Below are 14475 nucleotides of genomic sequence, written 5' to 3' on the forward strand. Positions count from 1 at the left end.
GCAGAGAAGGATTTATTTATTTATTTATTTACTAGCAAATCTCAGTTTCATTAGCGAAACCCTCAACAGAGAGCAAGGCAAATGACAAAAATGCAGCGTTGAGTTTCAAACTTCCCGTCAGGGTACAATCTAAAATAAATTTAGATTCAATGGGAACAAATGAGTCAAAGATGGGTTTTTGGCAGCAGCTCTGACACGTGTTCTCACAGGCTGACAGATTTGTTATTTTTCTATTTGGAAAATCAGGGTGCAGAGGTTTAAATCCTCACCTTCTTCACGTCACTCCATTGCCAAAAGGCAGAAAGCCAGAGGCAAGAAGTCTGCTTGCACTAGCATAGATTCTGCCTTCTAGAACAATCCAGTGTCCAAAAAGAATTTCAATGATATAAAAAAATATAGTAAACAAAAAATGAAAACTCCTATCATAAATTACTGTATCATCTCTTTGCTTGAATTTTTCTCTCTAAAAGTTCTCTTTTACCCTAAAAATGGAAAGTTCAAAGTGATCTTAGGTTTCATAAATCTTCCAATAGCTAAATCTATATGACTAAGTCTAGCTTTAGCATCTGGCAATTAAACACTTTAAGTAGTATAATTATACCAGATGACTGTATGGTAGAATGACTATCCATGGTTCCTGTATTTATGCTAAAAGTTTCCAATGAGTGCCTTTTATGTCCACATGTTAACATTAAAAAAAAAACTATACTGGATTATCATTTTAATCAATTTAAAATCCTTCTTATACATTATAAAGGCTACAAATAAATGAAAGTAGAACAGATACAAAGAAAATCATATTTAAGAATTTTGCATTGTTTAAAATAAGTAAAACGTTGCACACAAAGTGTAACACAGATAAAAATAATTCTGTTTTGTACAATAATCTACATAAAAAAAAAAAAAAAAACTTTGCTGTCGAGTCAGTTCCAACTCACAGAGACCCTGTAGATCAGAGTAGAACTGCCCCATAGGGTTTCCAAGGAGGGTAGAGTCAAACCATTGACTTTCTGGTTAGCAGCCATAGCTCTTTACCACTATGCCACCAGGACTCCAATAATTTACATAATACAAAATTATACGATTTAGATGCAAACTAAGAATTAGAAATATCATGGATTAAAAGGTTTGTATATGTTCGGGTTTTAACAATGAAGTAAGATTTCAGTGATAAGTTATGTTACACTTGAGGCTTATGCCAATGAAATAAACTTCCATTACTGATTAGTAGCTTAGAGAGTACAGACATTTTTTAATCAAGAGACAGAACATTTTATCCTAAATGTTATGCTCCAGGGAACAGGTAGGTAAGAAAGATAAAGTCAATGATGCAACATTTCATTAAACGTCGTTAACTGGTACCTAGAGTTTGTGAGGGAAAAAAATAAAACTATAAAAAAATACTCGGATTATATTGGAACGCCTTATGAGTGCTTCAATTAAAAATATGTAACCGTGATATCATCAAGCTAAAAATTGGTTCTGCATGGCTGAGGCTAAGGCCCACTGCACTGACTATATTTATACCCAATTATCGAGCTATGACCCTTCACTTCCTTTTAAAGTTGCCTGCCAAAAAGTTGAATTAAAATACAGCTTGAAATTCAGCCAGTTTCCAGGATTCTCTTTAATAGAATGGATTCTCTGTGCTGTATGGGACAAGGATAATGTGATGAAGTTCTTTGCTTTGGTACTCAGAGATTATAACCTCCTTCTCCACAAAAAGACCTTTCCTGGACTTGCCAAATGGGTAATATCCACCGCCAATTAGGAGCAGGCATAAAAAGCCTACCACTTTGATCTGATGGTGATTGTCCTTTGGGCTGAACTAGAAGAGCATTTTGGACAGCTTCTCTTTCACTATAAAGGTCCGTTTAGCAAACACAGAGTTTGCTCTCACTTCCTCATCTGAGGAAAAACCAAAAAGAATATTTTCAACAAATTATAATCTCAACCTGTTACAGACCATTTTGAAATAAATGCACAAAATGAATCATATGTCTGATATTGAAGTTGCCTGGTAACAGATTACTTCTTTGAGTGTAATAGTAACCTAATTTTCATAGTTTTATTATTGCGTTCAAAATTTGCAAATTTTTAGTCTCCCAAAATGCAAAATAAGATTCTTTAGTTTATGTATATGTATATATATATATAAACCAAAAACCAAACCTGTTGCTGTTGATTATAAATCATAGGACAGTAGGACAGAGTAGATCTGCCCCACAGGGTTTCCAAGGAGCAGCTGGTGAATTAGAACTACTCACCTTTTGGTTAGCAGCCAAACTCTTAACCACTGCACCACCGGGGCTCCAATTACATATATATGTGTGTATATATAGTACAATATAAAAGACATATATGTATATAGAGACATAGAGATATAGAAAGAGATATAATTTTTTTTAAGATACTCTTCATTTTTAATGCTTTCCATGTATCTGAAATATTGTGGCTAACTTATTCATAACAGGCATAACACCTTTCAAGCATTTTCTTTTATGGATTAATAACATTAGCGAATTGGCTGCAAGCCATATACAAAACAATACTTCTCTAATTAAATGTAATTTGCATTTTGGTAATGACTCTATTGGTAAATTGCTAATAAATTGCCAATTATTATAATCTACTTCTGGGCATTCAATGTTCAAATCATTTTCAAGAGAAGCACTACATCAAGATTTCCCAGTTTGGTAAAGGCAGGTAGGAGTCCCTGGTAGTACAAATGGTTAACATACTTGGATGCTAACCAAAATGTGCTTCAGAAGAAAGGTCGGGTGACCTATTTGTGAAAAAATCAGCCCCTGAAAAACCCTATGGAGCACAAGCTCTACTCTGACACACACGGGGTCGCCATGAGTAGGAATCGACTTGATAGCAACTGAGTTTGGTGTCTATGTGCCAGGACTATACTACTTGCTGTGTATACTTTTATGAAGAAAGAGCCCTGGTCCCAGTCCTTATGGAGTTCACGATTCAGAATGTGGCGTAAATAAGCCACAAAAATAAATAAGTATACCATTTTAAGTTGCAGTAGTGCCACGAAGGACGTGAAAAAATGCAGTGATAAGGAATAATGAGAGAGAAGGAGGAGCGTATATTCCAATACGGAGTCATTGCAAGGGAGGGCAGAGGAGGGTGCTTGTCCCAGGTGCCTGACATTCCCAGGCACTACAATATGAAAGGCACCTGACTCAGGCAGCTGGACAAGACGGGGGAAAGTGGTTTTGCTGACGCCTCACTCTCAACATCTATTCATCTTGAAGCTGGAGGAGAGGGAACACAACTTAAAGATTACCCCTGAGTGCTCAAATTGGGGGGTGCAATTTAGAGATTACCCCTGAGCGAGCCTCACCCTCACTTCACCCTTTGTTCAGTAAGATAGTTTTAGAGAAAGTCTCTCTGGGGATGTGACTTTAAGCTAAGGCCGGAAGTATGAGTACTCAGTCTTGAGAGAGAAAGTGAGAGACAGAGACAGAAGAAAAACAGAGAAAAAGTGAGAGACTGAGTTGAGTGGTGCAGGCTTGAAAAAGTAGTAGCTGATCTTTTTTTTTTTTTTTTCTTTTTTGTATGTCAGGAAGCAAATTCTGGAGATCCTAATGCTACAAAGAGCTTACTGAATGTTAATAGAGGGCTGGAGTGACCAGAAGGAGCGATGGAGGGAGAGTATTGAAGAGAGAGAGATGTAGGAAAACAGATGGAGGGGCTTTTGCCAGTGGTGTCACTAGGGTTGGTGTCACCCCCTCCCACTGCCCATCGTGAGTGGGGTCAGCCAGTGAAGCCCTCCTGTGAGCAGAGTGGCCTGGTCCCGCCCTACCCCATTGCAGGGCCAGCACCACCCTGCCCTCCCCCTCACAGATCTGCCCCCCATGTCTCCCCTCAGCTCCTCCCCTCCCCCATTGGCCAAGTTGGAGACCCTCTTCTCTGCCCAATAGTGGGTGCCTGTACCCTGACTGGTGGGTGTAGGAGAGGGTGATGAGTTACCTCACTGGGTGGTGGGTAACACCAACGCTAGTGATACTAGTGCTTTGGTGGCCTCTCCCCCAACAGCACCGGCTTGCCCCACTGCCGCCATCACCGCCATAGGCCCTGGGGTCATTTTTGTGTCCACCCTGACAGTGTCAGGGGGCGCAGTCACACTTCCACCCCCCAGTGATGCCACTGGCTTTGGCTTGCTCTCTTCCTCTCCCTGACTCCCAATCACACAGCCCTGCCTTTAGGGTCTCTGGCATCTCCCATAGTCACAGGTGATAAGCTCAGCCTTCCCCTACTGACTAAACTCTTCACCCAGGCCAACTGGCTGGTGCTTATCCAAGCTTTCCTGGTGTCCCTCTAAGCTTGGGGCAGCAGGCAACTGAATCTTCACGTTTATCAACTCCACATTAGCTTCTTTCTGGGAAAGCTGAAAAGCTTTTGCTCTTAAATATCTTGCCATGTGACAAGTAAAAAGTTGCTCTTTGGAGTTTACAGAGTGTCCTCATGGACTTCTGTTTCCCAGAATCACTTTGCTGTATGGTTCTGACTCAAGTTGGCCAGGAGAGGAAGCTATGGGAGCTTTGGAAGGCGGAACCGAAGCAAAGGGCATTACTCTTTGCAGGTTGTCCTGACTAGGGGTTGGGGGGTTGCCAGTGCGTACTTGCCCTCCCCGTTTCATGGTGAGTTCTTCTTTCAGATTGATAGTTGCTGATCGTCAGATTCTCCAGGCCCATTGTTGAACATAGACACACAGTTACTCTCTACCGTTACTCTCTAGAAGCTGTTCATACCTGACTTCTTATTTTGCCCCTGTAGGTTCCAATTTGTCCCCAAGCTCCAGTGTTTCAGGAGTGCTGGTCACTGACTTTTCTCTGGTCTGTACCTTTTTCATTTCTACTTCTCCAGCTTCTCTGACAATCATAGGACTACTTAGGCCTATAATAAAATCCTTAGTGTGTACTACTCATATGCTTCTGCTTCCCACATTGAATCCTGAATAATAGGTGCTCTGCTATCCTGAATACTGGAAATTTTCAGGATAGCAGAGCACCTATTATTCAGGATTCAATGTTTTATCTTCAACTTAGGAATTCATATACATGAAAAACTAGCTTACTAATTAGCAAGCCAACTTGGAGAATAGTTTGAGCTTTAGATAAATTACAAGAGTGAACCTGACCTGTAATTTCAGTAACATCAGCTACTTTAATTACCATCTAGTTTGTAGGGTAACATGGCTAAATTCTGCTTGTTGCTTTCTTTGGAGCCAACCCAAAAAACCAAACCAGTTGCCATCAAGTCGATTCCGACTCATATCGACCGTATAGGACAGAGTAGAACTGCCCTGTAGAGTTTCAAAGGAGCAGCTGGTGGATTCGAACTGGCAGACTTTTGGGTAACAGCCAAGCTCTTAACCACTGCACCACCAGGGCTCCTTCTTTGGACAGAGAAAGCATAAAACTAAGAGCCAGGTTGATCATATACATGTCATAATCTCCTTTCCTGAAATACTGAGTTTAAGCAACATAATTGAAATACCACGATAACAAAACCAACATAGAAAAATAAGAAAGCCATCAGTAAGCAACAAAGTTCATTGATACATCCAGGTTCTTGGTTAAGGGGCCAGAATATTCTCTAAGGGAAGTGCCACATCTCATTAGGGGAGAAAGAAAAAAAAAACTTTCAGGTTATTTTTTGTTTATTATCAGTAATGTATCTTGTCATTTTGCTAACAGGTTATGGGGGTAAGCGAATAGAAAATTAAAACTGATCACCAGTCATCACATAAAAACAACTCCTATCCTTTTCTTGTAGGCAGAACAAGAGAGTTTCTTGCTTACATCCTTCCAGAATAAGTGGTCCAATGCAGAGGTGTGTTAACCCTTTCACTTATCTGGAATGTTAGTGTCTGCACCCTCATAGTGGCTGGTACTTCCCTCAAGGAAAATGTTGGCTCCTTGGCTAAGAACGTGAATATATCGACGAACTCTGTTATCTCTGGATTGAGAGAAAAAACAAAGCCGAAAATATCTAGCTTACTTTCAGTTTACTGAAAACTTCTCTGCTTGCTTTTACACGAATATCTCAAGAAATGGTTCCTACCACAATGAGTTACCATCTCACCCCAGCATTACTGGCACAGATCAAAAATACAGGAAATAAAAAATGTTAGAGAGGCTGTGGGGAGATCGGAACTCCTATGCACTGCTGGTGGGAATGCAAAATGATACAACCATTTTGAAAAACAACATCACACTTCCTTAGAAAGCCAGAAGTAGAAACACCATATGATCCAGCAATCCCACTCCTAGGAATATATCCTAGAAAATAAGTGTTGTCACACGAATAGACATATGCACACCCATGTTCGTTGCAGCATTGTTCACAATAGCAAAAAGATGAAAACAAGCTAGATGCCCATCAACAGATGAAGGATAAACAAACTATGGTACATATACACAATGGAGTATTCCACAACACTAAAGAACAATGATGAATCTGTGAAGCATTTCATAACATGGATGAATCTGGAGGGCACTATGCTGAGTGAAATAAGTCGATCACAAAGGGACAAATATTGTATGAGACCACTACTGTAAAAACTCATGAAAAAGTTTACGGACAAAAATAAAAAATCTTTGGTGGTTACCAGGGAGGGGAAGGGTGGGGATGGAAAAACACTAAATAGACAATAGGTACGTGGACTGTGGTGAAGGGAAAGGCAGTACACAATACTGGGGAAGCTAGCACAACTTGTACAAGGCAAGGTCATGGAAGCTCCATAGGCACATCCAAACTCCCCGAGGGACCGAATTGCTGGGCTGAGTGCTGCGGGGACCACCGTCTCCAGGAACATCTAGCTCAACTGGCATAACATAGTTTATAAAGAAAAATGTTCTACATTCTATTTTGGTGAGTAGCATCTGGGGTCTTAAAAGCTTGTGAGCAGCCATCTAAGGTACTCCACTGATCTCACCCCATTTGGAACAAAGGAGAATGAAGAAAACCAAAGACACAAGGGAAAGATTAGCCCAAAGGACTAATGGACCACAACTACCACAGCCTCCACCAGACTGAGTCCAGCACAACTAAATGGTGCCTGGCTACCATCACCAACTGTTCTGACAGGGATTACAATACAGGGCCCCTGACAGAGCTGGAAAAAAATGTAAAACAAAACTCTATAACTCACACACACACAAAAAAAGACTAGACTTACTGGCCTGACAGAGACTGGAGAAACCCCAAGAATATGGCCCCTGGATACCCTTTTAGCTCAGTAATGAAGTCACTCCTGAGGTTTGCCCTTCAGTCAAAGATTAGACAGTTCCATAAATCAAAAAGGGACTAAAAGCGCACGGTAGCCCAGCGGCAAGATCTAGAAGGCAGGAGGGGACAGGAAAGCTGGTAATAGGGAACCCAAGGTTGAGAAGGGAGAGTGTTGACACGTTGTGCGGTTATTAACCAACGTCATAAAACAATATGTGCAGTTTAATGAGAAACTGGTTTGTTCTGAAAAGCTTCATCTAAAGTACAAAAATAAACAACAACAAAAAAAGAAATGGTTCCTTAACTCCCCTTCCTCCATCTGATATCATGCCAATGATTTCTTATTCTTAAAAAAAATTGAGAAAAGAGAAACATAGTACCTTCTTAGCACAAAACACAAGATATTTTTATTCTATCTTCCTAAATTTCTAAATGATGGAAATAATTATGTCAACACACATGCAGAGACACACACAAAGTAGCAAGAGGCCTTTAGGTGATTATGTTGGCAAAACTTCTGGCATGACAGGAGGTCTGTACTTCCTAGGCAGGGTCATAGGACACCCTCAGGTTTTATGTATCGAAACCAGGAAGTCCGCAGAAGGGAAGTGCCTTGCCCAAGGTTACACTTAGTGAGTGTTACTCAGCTCCAGGTCCAAAACTGTCCACTGTCTCTTGATGTAAGCCCAGTAATCATTCCACCACACTGTGTTGACTTAGAATGCTGTCGCTCTGTCACTGAAGCCATGGAGTGAGGAGCTTTCCTCCCAGCCTAATGACTACTCCTATATACCCCATGCTCATGCTTTCTTTCATAAGGCTGGGGATTTTAAATGCTGGCTTACCTAGTCATACTGTTTATTATTTATTTGGTGAAACATAAAAGTATAAGTTTTCCTTATTTTATGGTTGGGGGAAGTGTTGGGATACCTAATCCTACATTTTAAATACACATTTCTCCAGTCCCCACTTTTCCAGATATTGAGGTCTCAACAAACATAAAGATGTCCCTACTGTCAAGGTTACAATCTAGTACTTGTGATGGGAACCTCTTTTCCCATTAGACTTCTATTACTTCAACATCTGTGAATGATAGTTTAAAGAGCACAAGGTACTTGGAACTGGTGTTTTATTGGGAAAGACTTGGCTGGATAAACCCATGAATAGACATGGAATGAATCCTGTTTTCTGTACTTTGAACTTCTCATGTATAAAGAATTGAGAATCAGGTAAGAAGACCAGATTTAATGGATTGACTGAGACTAGAGGGACCCTGGGAGTCATGGTCCCTAGACCCTTTGTTAGCCCACGACTGGAAACATTCCTGAAGACAACTCTTCAGACAGGGATTGGACTGGAATATGAGACAGGAAATGATACTGGTGAGGAGTGAGCACCTTGGCTCAAGTAAACACATGGGAGTATGTGGGCAACTCCTGTCTGGAGGGGAGGTGAGAAGGCAGAGGGAAACAGAAGCTGGTTGAATGGACACAGGAAATACACGGTGAAGAGGAGGAGTGTGCTGTCTCATTAGGGGGAGAGCAGCTAGGAATACATAGCAAGGTGTGTATCACTTTTTTTTGTATGAGAGACTGACTTGATTTGTAAACTTTCACATAAAGCTCAATAAAAAAAAAGAAAAGAAAGAATTGAGAATCATTTCATGCTGAAACAGTCTGTCCTGACCTTTGATGTAGAATTTCATCAAATACCATACAATCATAAGTAGATAGTGAGAAAATTTGTTCTGGTAGGCTTTTACAGATAAATGTAAATGTCCACCTCCCTTATTTTCTATGATCTCTTCTGGGATATATAGCAGAATAGAGTGAGGAGGAGGAAGAATAAAACGTTCCCTGGAACTAGGCCACTCCACTCAACATTGCTTTGCTGGAAACAAGGTTATCTTAAATTTCAATATTTGCTGATAAACGCTGAACAAGCATTATGGATTTTCACGAATACAGGTATAGCTATGGTGGTTAAAGGAACATTAAGAGAAATAGTCGCCTGATATCATATGATGCTTTGATTATTTTGAGGACTGGCTTACAGTGTACTTAATATAGATTTTACACACTGCCTGTATTTTTAAAAGGCTAATTTAGATACTTCTTTTGGTGGCATATAGAACTTCAAAATATTCTTTATGTTTAAACCCAGCAATTTTATTGAGCTGTCTTAATTCACTAATTTTTCTGAAGATTCATTTTGTTTTTACATGTAGACAATCATTTCATCAGAGGATAATTACAGTTTTACTTTATCTTTATAATATTTGGGTGGTTTTTATAGTATTTAAACCTTTCATTTCTGTTCCTTACAGTTCTGTATTAGTTAGGACCTACAACTTAATATTGAATAGAACTGGGCATCTTACCCTTTTTCCGATTCTAAAGGGAAGGCTTTTAATGTTTCAAGAGTAAATATGATTTAAAGGTAAATGAATACTCTTAATCCGGTTAAATAAGTTATCTTTTATCTCTAATTTTTTTGACCTTTTATAAATCATGACTAGGCATTGCATTTTATGCAGTCTCCCTTCCTCTGCTGAAACAGTATAATTTTTCTCCTTTAAATTATTTTTAAGTGTACAATTCAGTGTTTTTTTTAAGTAAATTTACAGAGTTGTACAACCGATTTAGTTTTAGAACCTTTCCATCAGCCCAAAAAGATCCTTTGTGACTATTGCAGTCAATCTGTATTCTCACCCCCAGTTGTAAACAGCCACTATTCAGTTTTTATAGATCTGCCTTTTGTGTATACCAAACAAACAAACAAACCCAGTGCCGTCGAGTCGATTCCGACTCATAGTGACCCTGTAAGACAGAGTAGAACTGCCCCACAGAGTTTCCAAGGAGCGCCTGGTGGATTCGAACTGCTGACCCTTCAGTTAGCAGCCGTAGCACTTAAACCACTACACCACCAGGGCCTTTTGTGTATACTTCACGTAAATGGAATCAGGTACTACGTAATGTTTTGCATCTGGCTTTTTCCACTTTGCATAGTGTTTTTGAGGTTTACCATGTTGTTTGTTCCTTTTATTGCATTTACCAGCTGATGGATATTTGGATTCCTTTGGGGATATTACTTTAAACTATTGATAAAGTAAAATTCATTAATGCATTTTTTGATGCTAAACCAACTTTACATTCTTGTAGTTTTCATTTTTTTTTTTTTTTTTTTTGTACTGACCTTGTCAGGTTTGGGCATGCAGATTATATTGGCATCTTAAGTTTAGGAATATGCTTTATTTTCTTCTTTAATTTGGAAAAGTGTTGTAAAATAATACTGGAATGACCTGATTCTTGAAAGTTGGGTAGAAATTACCTTTAAATCTATTGTAGCCAGTTGTTTTGTTTTGGAGAAGTTTTATTACTATTGAATTAACTTATTTTATGGTTTTAAGACCATTCAGATACAGCAATCTTGAATCAAAATAGGTAAGGTACATATTTTTTAGGGATTTGTTTATTGTATCTAAGTTTCTAAATTTATTGGTACAAAGTTGTTCTTACCTTTAGTAGGTGCCCCCTTTTTTTTATTCATAACTTCTTTATTTTTAATTCCTAATTTTTTTTGTGATTATTCTCAACAGATATTGGTTTGTGTCATAAGTATTTCCAAAGAAACTGCTTTTCCTTTGTTGATTTTTTCCCTATAGTTTGTTAAAACTTCACTAATTTCTACTCTTTATTCTTTCTTCCATTTCATTTGTGCTTATTTTTACATATTTCTTAACTTCTTAAATTAGCCTTTCAGTACATCAATAGTCAACATTTTTTTTTTTTTTTAATATAGCCAATCCATCTTATCCAGGATTTCCCTTGTTATCACTGCCTCTCTACTTTATCAACCATGATACCCTTTTCTACTAATGGGTCTTTCTTCATGACCTGTCCAAAGTAAGCAAGCTTGAGTCTTGCTATCCTCACTTCTAAGGGCATTCTGATTGTATTTCTTTTAAGACTGATGTGTTCATTCTGCTGGCAGTCCATGGTGTGCTTAATATTCTTCCCCAACATCACAATTCAAATGTGTCGATTCTTCTCCTGTCTACCTTTTTTCATTGTCTAGCTTTCACATGCATATGAAGTGATAGAAAAGACCGTACCTTGGGTAAAGTACATCTTAGTCATCAGAGTGACATCTTTGTTTTTTAAAATTATAAAGAGGTCTTTTGCAGCAGATTTGCCCAATGCAAGATGTCATTTGATTTCTTGACTGCTGCTTTCATGGGTGTTGATTATTTATCCACGGAGAATGAAATCATTGACAACTTCAATTTTTTTCTCTATTTATCATGACATTTATCAGTCCAATTGTGAGGATTTTTGTTTTCTTCACATTCAGGAATTAAAAAAAAAAAAATTTAATTGGAGGGTCATACCAGAACAGGCCATGGGCTGGATTTGGATTGTAGCCATAGCTTGTTGACTTTTGGCCTAGAATACACTCAGTTGTTACAAATGTTAAATACGTACTTGAAGAAATATTACTCTCAAATTTTAGGGATCATGTTTCACATATGTACATTAAATAAATCTTGTTAATTTGATAACTCAAATCTTCTAATTTTGTTTATTAGATTTACCTCCCAATTAGTGAAAATCTGATGTCTAAATCTCCAACTATCTTTGTAAATGTTTAACATATCAATATTATATTTATATATTTGATTGTCTGAAAGTACCAGTATCTTTTTCTTCTCTCATAAATAGCATATAGTTCTGCTGTTTTTTTTTAAACCATCCAATCTGATAATAATGTATGTATTTTAACTGGGGAATTTAGTGTTTTTATGCTTATTGTGATAACTGCTTTTTTGTTGTTATTGTCTGCCATCAAGTCAATTACAACTCATCTAAGACAGAGCAGAACTGCCCCATAGAGTTTCCAAGGCTGTAATCTTTACAGAAGCAGATAGTCATATCTTTATACCATGGAGCAGCTGGTAGATTCGAACCGCCAACCTTTTGGTTAGCAGCCAAGTGCTTAACCACTGCACCACTAGGACTCCTGATAGCTGCTCTAGTTATATTTATTTCTATCATATATGCTTGCTTTACTTTTTATTTTTCTCTTATTTATGTTTTTCTTTGGGGGTTTATGGATACTCCTTATTCTCCCATCTGTTCAAATCAATCTTAAAATCTATTCTTTTGGTACTTATCTTGGACTTTACAAGTTATTTTAACCTTTTCCTAAGTAATTATAAGGACTTTAGAATCTTTTAACTTTGATCACCTATCTTCCGTCTTACCTGGTGTTGTTATCTACTTTATTTGCTCTATCTTGTTTGTTTAATGGCACAAATAACATTATTTTATGGCCACTCTGACAGGGGTTACAATAGAGGGTCCCAGACAGAATGGGAGAAAAATGTTGAGCAAAATTCAAATTCACCGAAAAAGATCAGACTAGTGGTCTGATGGTGACTGGAGGAACCCTAAGACCATGGCCCCCACACACCCTGCTAACTCAGAACTGAAGCCACTCTCGAAGTACACCTTTTAGCCAAAGATTAAACAGGCCTACAAAACAATACATTTGAGGAACATGCTCCTTAGTTCAGTCAGGTGTACAATACCAAATAGGCAACACCTGTCAAAAGCAAAGCTAAGAAGGTAGGAAGAGACAGGAAAACTGGAAGAATGGACACTTGAGAACCCAGGGTGTAAAGGGAAAGGGGGAGAGTGTTGACCCATTGTGGGGATAACAACCAATATCACAAAACAATTTGTGTATAATTTTTTGAATGAGAAACTAATTTACACTGTAAACTTTCACCTGAAACATAATAAAATATAAAAAATAATACTTTTATACAGTCATGCTTTTTTTTTCTTTTTTTCCTATCACCAAGTTTTTGTGGCTCATATAACATTTTTATGAGATTATATATTTTTTTTTTCCCTGAAATGTGTACTACATTAGGAAGAACTTGTTGACTGTAAAGTTATTGAGGTTTCGTTGATCTGAAATTGTATTTCACCTTTGCTATTAAAAGATAATCTTGAGGCGGGACCAAGATGGCGGACTAGGTAGACGCTACCTCGGATCCCTCTTGCAACAAAGACTCGGAAAAACAAGTGAATTGATCACATTCATAACAATCTACGAACCCTGAACAACAAACACAGATTTAGAGACGGAAAATGAACAAATACGGGGAAGCAGCGACTGTTTCCGGAGCCTGGAGCCAGAGTCCCAGTCAGTGATGGCTCGGAGACAGCAGTCGATATCAAACCACATAAAGAAGCAGACCATGACAGCTTCTACAACCCCCCAAACAAAAGAATCAAAATCTTTCCCAAATGAAGATACAATCCTGGAATTATCAGATACAGAATATAAAAAACTAATTTACAGAATGCTTCAGGACATCAGAAACAAAATAAGGCAAACTGCAGAAAAAGCCAAGGAACACAGTGATAAAACTGTTGAAGAACTCAAAAAGATTATTCAAGAACATAGTGGAAAAATTAATAAGTTGCAAGAATCCATCGACAGACGGCATTCAGAAATCCAAAAGATTAACAATAAAATTACGGAATTAGACAATGCAATAGGAAGTCAGAGGAGCAGACTCGGGCAATTAGAATGCAGACTGGGAAATCTGGAGGACCAGGGAATTAACACCAACATAGCTGAAAAAAGATCAGATAAAAAAATTTAAAAAAATGAAGAAACCCTAAGAATCATGTGGGACTCTATCAAGAAGGATAACTTGCATGTGATTGGAGTCCCAGAACAGGGAGGGAGGACAGAAAACACAAAGAAAATAGTTGAAGATCTGCTGACAGAAAACTTCCCTGACATCATGAAAGACGAAAGGATATCTATCCAAGATGCTCATCGAACCCCATTTAAGACTGATCCAAAAAGAAAAACACCAAGACATATTATCATCAAACTTGCCAAAACCAAAGATAAAGAGAAAATTTTAAAAGCAGCCAGGGATAAAAGAAAGGTCTCCTTCAAGTGAGAATCAATAAGAATAAGTTCAGACTACTCAGCAGAAACCATGCAGGCAAGAAGGCAATGGGATGACATATAGAGAGCACTGAAGGAGAAAAACTGCCAGCCAAGGATCATATATCCAGCAAAACTATCTCTGAAATATGAAGGCGAAATTAAGATATTTACAGATAAACACAAGTTTAGAGAATTTGCAAAAACCAAACCAAAGCTACAAGAAATACTAAAGGATATTGTTGGGTC

This window comes from Loxodonta africana, chromosome 24 (assembly GCF_030014295.1).
Source record: "Loxodonta africana isolate mLoxAfr1 chromosome 24, mLoxAfr1.hap2, whole genome shotgun sequence".
In the NCBI taxonomy this organism is placed as follows: Eukaryota; Metazoa; Chordata; class Mammalia; order Proboscidea; family Elephantidae; genus Loxodonta; species Loxodonta africana.